At 42.7% G+C, this 14,095-nt stretch overlaps 1 protein-coding gene across 5 annotated transcripts in view; it reads right to left on the bottom strand.

Moving 5' to 3' along the window:
* Positions 1-14,095, bottom strand: part of LOC115084059 (corticotropin-releasing factor receptor 2) — a 670,575-nt gene that overhangs the window by 88,486 nt on the left and 567,994 nt on the right. The window lies entirely within an intron of this gene.

Here is a 14,095-nt window from a genome sequence, read left to right as displayed (position 1 = left end):
GAGCGGAACCATGGAAGCAGGAACACAGGAATAGGTACTGGAACAAGAAGGAACACAGGAACGAAGGCTGGAACAAGCAGGAACAAGCAACTAGCTACTCACACAAGCTGACCTGTTGCCAAGGCAAGGAAAGGGTGTCTGCTGTAGCCTTAAATAGGTCCTAGCTGATGACGTCTGATTTGGGGCCGGGTTGAGGTTTCCCTCCGTGGCCCCTTTAAAAGTCAGGCTCGGGCGCGCATGCACGCCTAAAGGGGCAGAGTTCCTGAAGAGATCGACGGCGTCTCCCTCGTGGGGAGGATGCCGCAGCAAGGCCCTGGGGCAGCCTGTATCAGAGCGGAGAGGACAGCAGCTGACGCTGGCGTCTGCCAGTAAGGGAAGGTGGACCCCTGCTGCAGCAGCCCGCAGCCAGGATTCCCAACTTAAGCCCTTATTATTCACAGATGATACCTTGCTTTTGTTGCCTGAAGCTAAAGCTACTGTAAATTTGCTGTCAATGTCTGACCTATTTGGAGAATATGGGGAGATGTCACGCCTTAAGTTAAATCTGGATAATTCAGAGGCCTTGGATATTCTTGGCCTCTTAGGAGGATAGTAGGCACATTTCCCTCTATAATGGGCAAAAGATTAGATAAAATACCTGGGGTGTTAGAATTCATAGAGACCCAGATCAATGGCATTCTATGAAAATTCCCCTATTATTAGAGTTTAAAAATAAAATGATGAGTTAGCTGTCTTTACCAATCTTGTGCTCTGATAGGATAGCATTAATCAAGACGATTTTGATTCTCTAGTTGCTGTATATACTTCAAATAGCTGTGCTTTGCTTGTTGACTGAAGATTTGACCCTACCTAATGTATTATTCTCTAAGTTTATCTGGTTAGAGAAGAGTGCAAGACTGCCTATCTCTAAGTTGGCAGTTCCTAAGGAAAAGAGAGGCATAGGCTTCCCTAACTATAGATTAAATAATAAAGCTTTCCTAATGAGATCCGTGGGTGACTGGTTGGGGGGAGCATCTTTTCAGATCTGCAAGTGGAAAAGAAGTAGATACATCCTTTGGATTTAGAGTATATATTACATTTAGGGAGGAAAGGACTACTGGATCATTTAACAGACTCACTGATAGAGAATAATATGCAATATGCATGAAATATATAAGGAATTTATTGGGCTATGTGTTGGGATAAATCATTTTGTCTACCAGTACAGGGAAACACTTTATTTACTCCTGGAGATGAATATTAGGGATGTGAATCGTGTGATCGATCGTCTTAACGATCGATTTTGGCTGAGGGGGGGGGGAAATCTGATCATCTTAGTTTTTTAGGTTAAAAAATCATTTTATCGGGGGAGGGGGGAGGGCGGGAAAACCGGCACACCAAAACAATCCTAAAACCCACCCCGACCCTTTAAAATAAATCCTCCACCCTCCCAAACCCCCCCCCAAAATGTTTTAAATTACCTGGGGTCCAGTGGGGGGTGGGCCCGGCGCGATCTCCCACTCTCTGGCCACGGCTGCGTTAAGAGAAATGGCGCTGGTGGCCCTTTGCCCTTATCATATGACAGGGCAAAGGTAGCGCCAGCACCATTTTGGTTCCTGTGACCCGACGTCACGAGTGCAGGAGATCGCTCCCGGACCCCTGCTGGACCCCCAGGGACTTTTGGCCAGCTTGGGGGGCCCTCCTGACCCCCACAAGACTTGCCAAAAGTCCAGCGGGGGTCCGGGAGCGACCTTCTGCACTCGGGCCATATTGCCAATATTCAAAATGGCGCCGGCGCTACCTTTGCCCTCACTATTTATTTATTTATTTATTTATTTATTTAAGGCTTTTATATACCGACTTTCTTGATACAAATCAAATCAACTCGGTTTACATCGAACTAGATAGTAACTATAACCAACCAACCAAACAAGAGACAATTGAAGGAGTATAAAGTTACATTATTTGCCTTCACTATGTCAACATAGTGAGGGCAAAGGTAGCGCCGGCGCCATTTTGCCCTCACTATGTCGACATAGTGAGGGCAAAGGTAGCGCCGGCGCCATTTTGAATATTGGCAAATCGGCCCGAGTGCAGAAGGTCGCTCCCAGATCCCCGCTGGACTTTTGGCAAGTCTTGTGGGGGTCAGGAGGCACCCCCAAGCTGGCCAAAAGTTCCTGGGGGTCCAGCGGGGGTCCGGGAGCGATCTCCTGCACTCGTGACGTCGGGTCACAGGAACCAAAATGGCGCCTGCGCTACCTTTGCCCTGTCATATGGTAAGGGCAAAGGGCCACCGGCGCCATTTCTCTTAACGCAGCCGTGGCATGAGAGTGGGAGATCGTGCCGGAACCCCCCCCCCACTGGACCCCAGGTAATTTAAAACATTTTGGGGGTGTTCGGGAGGGTGGGGGATTTCTTTTAAAGGGTCGGGGTGGGTTTTAGGATTGTTTTGGTGTGCTGGTTTTCCCGCCCTCCCCCCTCCCCTGATAAAATGATTTTTTAACCTAAAAAACTAAGACGATCAGATAAATCGGGGGAATTGTTATTGTATCGCGGCTCTAACGATTTTTGACGATTTAAAATATATCTGACAATTGTTTTAAATCGTCAAAAAACGATTCACATCCCTAATGAATATACTAGGGATGTGCAGAGGGACAGCATACGTTGCATTCGTAATTCGTATTCATTGGGGGGCAGATACGTTGCATTCGGCAAGGGGGGCCCCCGATACATTCATGCGTTAATTTTATTCATTTCCCGGCTAAAATTGAATTAATTACAACCCCCCACCCTCCTGAGCCCCCCAAGACTTACCAAAAGTCCCTGGTGGTCCAGCGGGGGGTCCAGGAGCCATCTCCTGCACGCACACCGTTGGCTGCCGGTATGCAAAATGGCACCGATAGCCTTTCACCTTACTATGTCACAGGGGCTACTGGTGCCATTGGTCGGCCCCTGTGACATAGTGAGGGTAAAGGCTATCGGCGCCATTTTGATTACTGGCAGCCGACGGCCCAAGTGCAGGAGATCGCTCTCGAACCCCCGCTGGATCACCAGGGACTTTTGGCAAGTCTTGGGGTACCCTCCTGACCTCCACAAGACTTGCCAAAAGTCCCTGGTGGTCCAGCGGGGGTCTGGTAGCGATCTCCTGCACTCAGGCCGTCAGCTGCCAGTATTCAAAATGGCACAGATAGCCTTTGCCCTTACTATGTCACAGGGGCTACCGGTGCCATTGGTCAGCTCCCTGTCACATGGTAGGATCACAAGATGGTGCCAGCCATCCATTGCTCCTACCATGTGACAGGGGCCGACCAATAGCACCAGTAGCCCCTGTGACATAGTAAGGTCAAAGGCTATCGGCGCCATTTTGAATACCGGCAGCCGACGGCGTGAGTGCAGGAGATGGCTCCCGGATCCCCTGCTGGACCACCAGGGAGTTTTGGTAAGTCTTGGGGGGGTCAAGAGGATGGGGGGGTTTGTTTAAATTTGCTCCTTTAGACGGCCGAATAATTCGGTGAAGATTTGTTGTATTCGTGGGGAATCGCGATACCTTTCGCTTCCCCACAAATACAACGAATATGGCCCTATACATTGTGGATTACCAATATGTTGGAAACGAATGCACACCCCTAGAATTTACTGTGTTTCATAGACTGGCGAGGTCAGGCCATTAAATCTATATGTCTTTCATTATCCTTTGTGAGGATCACATATATCCTTTTGATTGCTTTATTGAGAAGTTGGGATTTGAACAAAAAGACCACATGTTCTATTTACAAGTACAGAGCTCTATTCAGGCTACATATTCACCAAACATACAACAATATTCCTCGGGAGCTTTTCAGAGATTGCTACATATTTTCAATGTAGATAAATATAACTTGTTCTTTCTCTATGTAATATGTATATTCCATTTCCTCATATTCAGTTTTGAATACCTTAGCTGCATCTTGGAGTAATGAACTGTCTGGAGAAGTTACAGAGGATAATATAATTGCTAACAATATAATGAAATATATTGCAGGAGGTCCAATTTTGAATATTACATAGAACAATATTCTTCTCTTATTGGGCTTTCAGGGTTGGGAAAGTGGAGTCTTTGCAATGTCTTAAATGCCAAAAACTCAATGTCTTTTTAATCCATTGTATGTGGAAATGTGAAGTTATCCCAATATACTAAAAGTATAAATGATGAAATCAACTACCTATTATACGTCTTTATTGAGAGCAGATGCTTTTACTCATTTATTTAAAAAATATTTATCTCTATCTTATAAAGAAGAGAGATAGGATGGTAAAAATACTCATATCTGGGGATAGGGGTGACCTAGGCCTCATCGCAGGATCCTGGGCCACTTTTTAAGGTTTGGGGAGTGCGAGGGGGTACTGGAGGGTTCGGGGATAGGTGGCACTGAACACCAATGGGGGGTTGGGAGGAGAAGGGAGCCAGTGACAATTCTTTTTCTATGGAAAGGGAGGGTGGGGGACTTTATTCTTTTTTGAAGGGCTTGGAGATTAGGGGGTCATCTTCGCATGAGGACTTTATTTCATTTTTCACATTTTTCTTATTGGCACGGGAGATTTTTTTATTTGCATAACCCTTTAAATCTACCGAGGAAGCCTCGGGACCCACATTAGGGTTCTGAGGCTTCTGCGGTAGATTACCAATTCCCCAGGAGGTGGTTTTAATTTATTGCAGCTGAAAACTTTCTAGGTCAACTGAGATAAATTATTAACATGGAATTGCCTATTAATGAATTTGCATACATCATGCATGCAAAGTAGCTCATTGTAATAGGGGAGAGAATCTTGGCAGGGCATGCAAATAATTGTGTATATTGTGGTGTGATAGGGCTATATTCTGTGATATGTACTGTTTAATGTGTGTTAGAGCTCTATCATAGCTTGATGCATCTCCCAGTATGTTTGTGCCTGAGGCAATGGAGGGTAAAGTGATTTTCCCAGCATCACAAAGAGTAGCAGTAGGATTTGAACCCTGGTTTTGCGGTTTGTAACCTGCTGCTCTAACAACTAGGCTACTCCTCCACTACTTTTCTGTGTGTCTAGAGGCTCCTTTGGAAACTTTAGGTAAGAATAAAGGAGAATTATTTGTTCTTAAATGCTGTTTGGTAGCAAAATGATGTATATCAAATAAGTGGTTGGCTCCTGTTATACCAGCAGAAAGTGCCTACTGGAAAGCAGAACTTATGGAGCTACTATGTTTGGAATATAAAACATATAGGGGTAGATTTTAAAAGGTTGCGCGTGGGCATACATGTGTGCGTGCTACCCGGCGCACGCACATGTACACCTGATTTTATAACTTGCGCGCAGCCTTCCCCTGTTCCCTTCCCCCTAACCTGAAATTTCCACTCCTTCCCCTAACCTTTCCCCCCTCTAGCCCTACTCTAACCGCTCCCAAAAGTTTTGTTTTACCTTTTGCGCCTGCCAAGTTGCGCGAACCGGCTCAGTGGCTGACTGCCGGCGTGCGAGACCCAACACAGCAGCAAATATGGCTGCTGTGCTGGGAGCCTGACCCTGCCCCGCCCACAACCCTCCCCTCCCTGTCCCTTTTTGCAAACTCCGGGACTTACATGCTTCCCGAGGCTTTACACGCGCCGGGCCTTTTTAAAATAGGCCCGGCGCGTGTAACCTTTTGAAAATCTGCTCTGTGTAATGTGAGGTGGGGTTTGGGTTTGCAATATTATGCATTATTTAAATGTGTTTGTAAAATAGAAAACTCAATAAAGAGCGTATTTAAAAAAAATCAGTAGGAACTCATCATGGTATGATGACAAATAATTTCAGAGGACTTTCAAAATAGAGTAGTTGATGCTCACCTGTCTGGACAGAGTTACAAGACCATATCTAAACATTTGGAGCTTTATCCATCTATTGTCAAACAGATATCTACAAATGGAAAAAGCAGAAGACTACAGTGACTCTACCCAAGAGTGGTCATCCAATCAAAATTATTTAAAAGCAAACTGGAATATCATCCAGGAAGTCACAAAGATCCCCAGTCTAAAAATGTACATGCTTTTCCAGTTCCAGTTGCTGTAAGGGTTCTTGCATCAATCATCACGAAAAAGTGAATGGAAGCAGTGTACATGGGAGGATAGCTTCGAAGAAATCAATACTCTCTAAAAAGAACATTATTGCCCGCCTCAAGTTTGCAAATATTTTTGGTTTTTATTTTTAATATTACTACCCTTAACATAAGGCTTGTGGGTAACCTGCATGGAGCGGCAGTTACTACCCTTAAGAATAACATGGGGGTAACATGTATGGAGCAGCAGTTACTATCATAAGAAGCTTGCTGAGCAGATTGGATGGACTACTTGGTCTTTTTCTGCCATCATAAGTTACCAAAGACCACCTGAATGAATTTTATTCATCTGTCTCTGGACAGATGAATAAAATTGAACTTTTTGGTAACAATAATAAAAAAGTTATTAATAAATACTGCCTTCCAAAATAAGAACCTAACCCTGAGTGTCATGCATAGTAGTGGAAGTATCATGGTATGGGGCTGCTTTGCTGCATCAGAAGCTGGATGACATCGCCATCATTGATGGAAACATGAATTCTACTTTGTGTCAGAAAATTTTAGAGGATGACATCAGATCATCCATCCATGAGCTAAAGCTAAGCTGAAAGTAGGTCATGCAGCAAAACAATGACCCTAACTATTCAAGCAAATCTACTACAGAATGCCTGCAGAAGAGGAGATTTTTTTAAATTTTATTTATGCAGTTTTACATAATTTTAACAAAGAATACTTTGCTCAGCAATACAAAAACAAATATATTCACAATTTTCCATCAACAACAGAACCAATCAAAATTTTCTTTTTTTTAGACCACAATCTGTATCTTTAAAGGGGAAGAAATGAAAAAAGGGAGTCTCAAAGGAAAATATTGTTTCAAACAAACCTATGCTTTAACAAGCTACATGGATTACCACCATTAACAAATTGACCTACTGCTCTACTCGATCCTCTATAGGGGAGGAAGTGAACATAACCCTCTTTCTAGAATCTAGGAACACCCTTAATTGTTCTGGGGCATTAAATATATATAAATCCTTATTATAGGTAACCACGTACTTGCATGGATATCGAAGAAGAAACTTTGCCCCTAATAAATTGGATTCCTGTCTCATTGAAAGAAAGGCTTTCCTCCTCTCTTGCGTTGCTTTAGTTAAATCGAGGAAGATTTGGACACGCTGTCCCATAAAACTTTCTCCCATATGTTGAAAATAAGATTTCATCACCAAAGTCACATCTGATTCTGTTACCAAGGAAACTAGTAATGTCGCTCTCTCATATATTTCAACTGAAGATTCCAAGAACTCTGTCAGATTATTTAAATCAAACTGTGGTACATTTCTCTCTCCAGGTGTATTATACGGCAGAAAATAGACTTTGTTCACAGCTGGTAAAGTGTCACTTGGTATTTTTAACACTTCTAGCATGTATTTTCTCAGTGTTAATCGAGGCTGTTCCCCTATAATTTTAGGGAAATTCAGAATTCTTATATTTAGCCTCCTCAGTCTATTCTCTATAAACTTTATTCTCTATAAACTCCACTTTTCTATTAATCACTTGTTTGTCTTGAATTAACGTGTTCACTTATCAAAAACAAAACCTTGTTCCCTATATACTATAAGTCAATAACAATCAATCATTAAGGGAACTCCTTAATATGTGGTATTGGCCACCGCACATTACCACATATTAAGGAGTTCCCTTAATGATTGATTGTTATTGACTTGAATTAACGTGTGGCAAATGTTCTGCATCGACTTTAGAGAATAGCCACTGCCATTAGCAATGGTAACATGGAATAGACTTAGTTTTTGGGTACTTGCCAGGTTCTTATGGCCTGGATTGGCCACTGTTGGAAACAGGATGCTGGGCTTGATGGACCCTTGGTCTGACCCAGAATGGCATATTCTTATGTTCTTATGTTCCTGTTGTAATTCAAATATCTTGTTGGTGTTTTCCTGCAATAAGGAATCATGTTCCTTGGACACTTTGACCAGCTTCCCAGGCAGTTGTGAGTGAAGTGTTTAGTGGACCCTTTGGCCGACCTGTGAGAGACTGGGGAGAGGTGTACTATAGTCTCTGGAGAGTGACAGGTCGGGAGGCGGATACCAGGCAGGAGCAGAAGGTGAGGTTCACCCTGGAAGCCGGTACTCCCCTGGGAGGAGCCCGTAGGAGTCCAGCCGCTGGGACTTAGGTGATTCACCCTGGAAGCCGGTACTCCCCCGGGAGGAGCACGTAGGAGCCCGGCCACTGGGACTTAGGCAATCACTGAAGCTGGAGCTGAAGCAGGCAGGCAGGGTTCTGGTGACAGGCAGGAACTGAAGCAGGCTAGGACTGAAGCAAGCAGGAACTGAAGCAGAACTGGCTACTGGAACCAGACAGGAACTGAAGCAGGACTGGCTACTGGAACCAGACAGGAGCTGAAGCAGGACTGGCTACTGGAACCAGACAGGAGCTGAGGCAGGACTGGCTACTGGAACCAGACAGGAACTGAAGCAGGACTGGCTACTGGAACCAGACAGGAGCTGAAGCAGGACTGGCTACTGGAACCAGACAGGAACTGAGGCAGGAATGGCTACTGGAACCAGACAGGAGCTGAAGCAGGATTGGATACTGGAACCAGACAAGAGCTGAAGCAGGACTGGCTACTGGAACCAGACAGGAGCTGAAGCAGAACTGGCTACTGGAACCAGACAGGAGCTGAAGCAGGACTGGCTACTGGAACCAGACAGGAGCTGAGGCAGGACTGGCTACTGGAACCAGACAGGAGCTGAAGCAGGATTGGATACTGGAACCAGACAGGAGCTAAAGCAGAACTGGCTACTGGAACCGACAGGAGCTGAAGCAGGATTGGATACTGGAACCAGACAGGAGCTGAGACAGGACTGGCTACTGGAACCAGACAGGAACTGAAGCAGGACTGGCTACTGGAACCAGACAGGAGCTGAAGCAGAACTGGCTACTGGAACCAGAACCAAGCTGGAACTGAAGCAGAACAGGTTACTGCAAGCAAGCCAGACAAAAGCAAGACTTGAACACGGAGAGAACACAAGTCTCAAGCAGGAACGGAGTCGCTAATGCAATAGCGCACTCCGGGGCACGGAGCAACTGAGAACCGCAAGGAACCCCGTTGCAAGGCAAAGTCCTGAGCTCTGCGGCGGCCTTACATAGGCCGCGGCGTCTGAGGTCATCGATGGGGTGGAGCTTCCAGTGGTGGGAAACGGCCTTCATAAGCGCGAACTGCGCGCGCCTAGGGAGAAAGCGTCCAGGCAGGGCTTCTCGGTGGCATCACCCCCACGGGGATGCCGCAAAACAGGCCACAGACCCTCAGAGACGGACCGGGGCCAAGGAGGTAAGTACCCAGTCGCGGCTGCCGCGACTGGGACCGCAACACCAGACAACAAATTCAGTTGACTCGTTAGCCCCTGAAAATGGGGCCACAGGAGGCAACTAATTTCCACAGAGAATCAAGAGTCACCGTATCTGGTTTCTTGAAATCCTTGTTAAACAGTTTCCCCAGCTGTCCTCCTAGATCTTCTACAAAATTTTGACCCACAGCTTCCTCTGTTTGAGGGAACTCACTACCATTTTTTAAAATGGCATCGGCCGTGAATTGCTCCTACCATGTGACAGAGGCTGGCCAATGGCACCGATAGCCCCTGTCACATAGTAAAGGCAAAGGGCCACCAGCGCCATTTTGTTTACTGGCAGCCGATGGCCCGAGAACAGGAGATTGCTCCCGGGACCCCGCTGGACCACGAGGGACTTTAGGCAAGTTTTGTTTTTGGGGGGGGGAATCGGGAGGGTGGGGGGATTGTAATTAATTAAATCTGAAGGGTTGGGGTGTTTTTGTTTTTTTTATTTCATGAAATAGCATGATAAAAGTTTTCCAATCCGGGAAGTGGACCAAAATGGCCCTCCCCAGATCCGAAAATGAAATGGGGATGAAAAAAAATTGTATGCACACCCCTAATGCCTATTGATATTTTCAAGATTTTCGATTTCAAGCTTCAGAACATTTTCTTTAATCACAGACAGATTCACAGACTATATCTCAAATACCTGAGCTTCAAGAACATGCATAGCATCATGTGAGAACTTGTCAAATCATAGAAATATAGGGGCAATTTTCAAAGGGTTTTGATTCAGAGTTAGGATCTTAAATTGGCCCTTTTGAAAATTCACTAGGACTGAGTGCCTATGTTTAATCTCCTGGGGTCAGTTTTCAAAGGGTTTAGGCTACTAACTTTTGGACTTAGGTGTATGCCAATAAGGGATAGTAACAACACATAGATTAGACTTTGCTAATAGCTATCTACAGATCAACAACCAAAGGCAGTGCAAGGGTGATAGGGAGTATGAGGAAGTCTGCCTGGTCACAAGCAACAGCAGGCCTCATCACTTTCCACTCTTAGACAGTGTGGACACTCTATCCTCCACACCTCCTTGACTCCTAAGTTGTCACATAGCAGGCTATATGAGTTTACATAGAAGCTATTTTCTGGGATGACACTGTGTTCTAGTCTAATTCCAAAAGTTAAGGAGCCTAAACCCTTTGAAAATTGACCCCAGGAGCTTAAATTTAGGAGCTTAGTCCTAGTGAATTTCAAAAGGGCCAATTTAAGGGCCTATTCTCCAAATGTTAGGAACCTAAACCCTTTGAAAATTGCCCCCTATATTTCTATGATTTGACAAGGCCTCATCACTTTCTACTATTTGGCAATATGGACTCTCTATTCTCCTCAACTTCATGACTCCTCAGTTGTCACACAGCAGGCTATATGATCTTTACACAGAAGTTACTTTCCGAGATGACACTGTTTTCTAGCAGGCTGCAAGTAGATTATATATATATAAAACTGCCATATGAAAAAAAGGCTAAAGTAATGCCTGCCTTTAGGAGGAGTGAAGAAAAATGTAAGGGCCCCAATGTCATCTCTTGTGGGGTCACTTGTATTACTCTACCTAAGATCAGATACTTGGCACCTGCAGCTGCAAAAATATGCTCATTATAGATGAACAAGACTAAGTAGTTAATGTCCTTTTCAAGTAGGCTTCTGCCTAATATGATTACAGCATCAGGTGCTAGACCCAAAGAGAAGGCCCATTGTTTGGTCAGAGATAATATATCTTCACAATGGAAAATGCCAATGGTTTGTTATAATTGCGCTATGAGATTAGCATAGCTATACAACCAATAGGTCACCAACAGAGTGAAGACATTGCTACATGACCTCTAGCTGAGCATTTCTACATCTCTTCTACTTGACAGTACCTATTTCACATACATGTCCATGTACTGAATAGTTAGCAGAGTATGCTCTCTGGAGAAGGCAACACAAGTCACTTGTGAAGCTCCACAGTAAGGAGTTTAATGTTTTAATCTTGTTGTCTTCCTTAGGAGCATACAATTATGTTTCATTTTTAAGGCCTAGGCCACATGGGCTTCCATGTGAGAAAGTTGCCTAGTTGAAAAGGTCAGTGGCTCTTAAGAGCATGTAAGGTAATGTGGGTCCCAAACCTCCAACCTAGTTAATTCTTAACACTAAAACCACAGAATAAAAAGACACAACCAGAAAATAAAGTTTCAAAATATATTACCACTTCATTAAATAACATTTGTAGTCACAACAGTCAAAGCAATTCAACATCTTTGGTAATCACATTCTGCAAGGACAAGATATCAACTAGCACATTACATTGTAACTGAAATAAACAGCATATTTTGTGGCTACAAGTATATACACTGTTACAAATAGCAACACTACAATTACAGTATTATGATCTTATCCTAAACAAAATTATGATTACAGCAAAGAACCTAGAAAGTGGAAGTGGCAACCCAATTTCTACAGTACAGCTGATGAATCAGACAGATGATGAAATGCTAAGAGAAATCAGGGAAGCTAACCAATTTGGCAGTGCAGTAATAATGGGAGATTTCAATTACTCCAATATTGACTGGGTAAATGTAACATCAGGACATGCTAGAGACAAAGTTCCTGGATATAATAAACAATTGCTTCATGAAGCAATTGGTTCAAGAACCAACGAGAGAGGGAGCTATTTTAGATTTAATTCTTAGTGGAATGCAGGATTTAGTGAGAGAGTTAATGGTGGTGAGGCCACTTGGCAAAAGTGATCATAAAATGATCAAATTTAAACTAATAACTGGAGGGGGGACAATAAGTAAATCTACAGCTCCAACACTAAAGTTTCAAAAGGGAAACTTTGATAAAATGAGGAAAATAGTTAGAAAGAAACTGAAAGGTGTAGCTGCAAAGGTTAAAAGTGTTCAATAGGCATAGACATTGTTTAAAAATACAATCCTAGATGTGCAGTCCAGATGGAAGGCAAAACGCTTATCGGCATGGTTAAAAGGTGAAGTAAAAGAGGCTATTTTAGCCAAAAAAAATCTTTAAAAAACTGGAAGAAGGATCCTTCTAAAGAAAATAGGAAAAAGCATATGCAATATTTATTTTATTTATTTATTTAAAAATATTTCTATACCGTCTTTTCAAACGAATTTGATCAAAACGGTTTACAAAAATCCAAATTATAAAAAAAACCAAAATAACCAAAAAATTACTTTAAATAAAACTATAAAATAAAATAAATTAAAACCAAGTTTAACAAAAAAAAATAAATTAAAAAAAAATAGAAAGAAAAAAAATACAGTATATCATTATAATCCCTACTCCTTTAAGTATGACTATACTATTTTTTAACAAAACAAGTAAAAAGCCAGAAAAAACAAAATAATAAGCCTTAGAAGCCTGTAACTAATAAAGTCCGGAGCACTGGTAGATGTGTAATCGGCAATCAATAGAAGCGTATAATATGTATCATATTGAAGTTAGGTGTTCAGATTATCAAGATCACTGAATGCGATCTTAAATAAATGAGTTTTTACTGCCTTCTTGAATTCACTATGGCTGGTAATTTGCCTCAAAGTGTTAGGCAGTGAATTCCACAGCATGGGTCCCGCTACTGAGAAGGCTCTTTCTCTGGTCATATTTAGTCTCGCCAGTCTAACTGTAGGAACATCAAGCAGATATTGAGATGATGATCTAAGGTGTCTCGCCGGTTTATATAACCGTAGAGATGTGCAGAGCCAAGTTGAATCTGGATCATGGATTAAAGAGTGAATTAGAGAAAGAACTTTGTATTTTACACGGAATTTGATTGGAAGCCAGTGTAGCTTATACAAAATAGGAGAAATGTGATGTCTCATTGGCAATCCTACTAATAAACGGGCCGCAGAATTCTGTATTTGTTGCAATGGTTTTATAGCGGAATCTGGAAGACCCAAAAATAGACTATTACAATAGTCTAAACCAGCAAAAATGAGAGATTGAAGAATATGATAATAACCTGGATTAAATAATTAAATAAAATTAATGGAACAGTTTTGCATAAGAGAAAGGAATGTGTTTTTGTTTTTAACAGGCAAAACAGGCCTTGCATAAGAGACACAAGCAGTTTGTGTGGCGCCAGCTCAAGGTCTAGTATACTAGATAACGGTACTTTTACATCATTAGTTTAGGTAAAGGTTGAGTAATTCTGCACTCCAAATAAGGGAGCTATCCCAAAACAAAAGAAGAAAACAAAAGAAAAACGTTGTCAGCCATACATATATATAATGTATCTTGTATCTTGTGTTAAGAGAGGAGAAGAGAGAAAGCAGGACAGGTTAGGTAGTACTTTGTTGTTAGATGCTCTATGCTTCTAAGACAGATTAATTATATATTCATTTCTTGCATTTTACTAATAAAGATTATTCATTAAGACAAGAAGTTGTGAGTTATTACAGAAGGGCAGGCCTTCTGCCCCAGAGCATAGACTCCGGAATTGAACTCCCTGCATGCTTAGAGCATTCAGATAATGATTTGAACTCCCTGCAAAAGCAGGTAATGATACTTTTGAAATCCCAGAGTATCGCAGCACTCTGGTAATGAACAATTGTCAAATTAAGTATAAACATTGATAAGACAGGTGAAGAGAGAATTTGAAATGAAGATTTTAAAATACATCTGAACCAAGAAACCTATGAGGGAGTAGGATGGA

Source organism: Rhinatrema bivittatum, chromosome 2, assembly GCF_901001135.1.
Source record: "Rhinatrema bivittatum chromosome 2, aRhiBiv1.1, whole genome shotgun sequence".
NCBI lineage: Eukaryota > Metazoa > Chordata > Amphibia > Gymnophiona > Rhinatrematidae > Rhinatrema > Rhinatrema bivittatum.
This window is presented reverse-complemented; position numbering and strand designations above follow the sequence as displayed.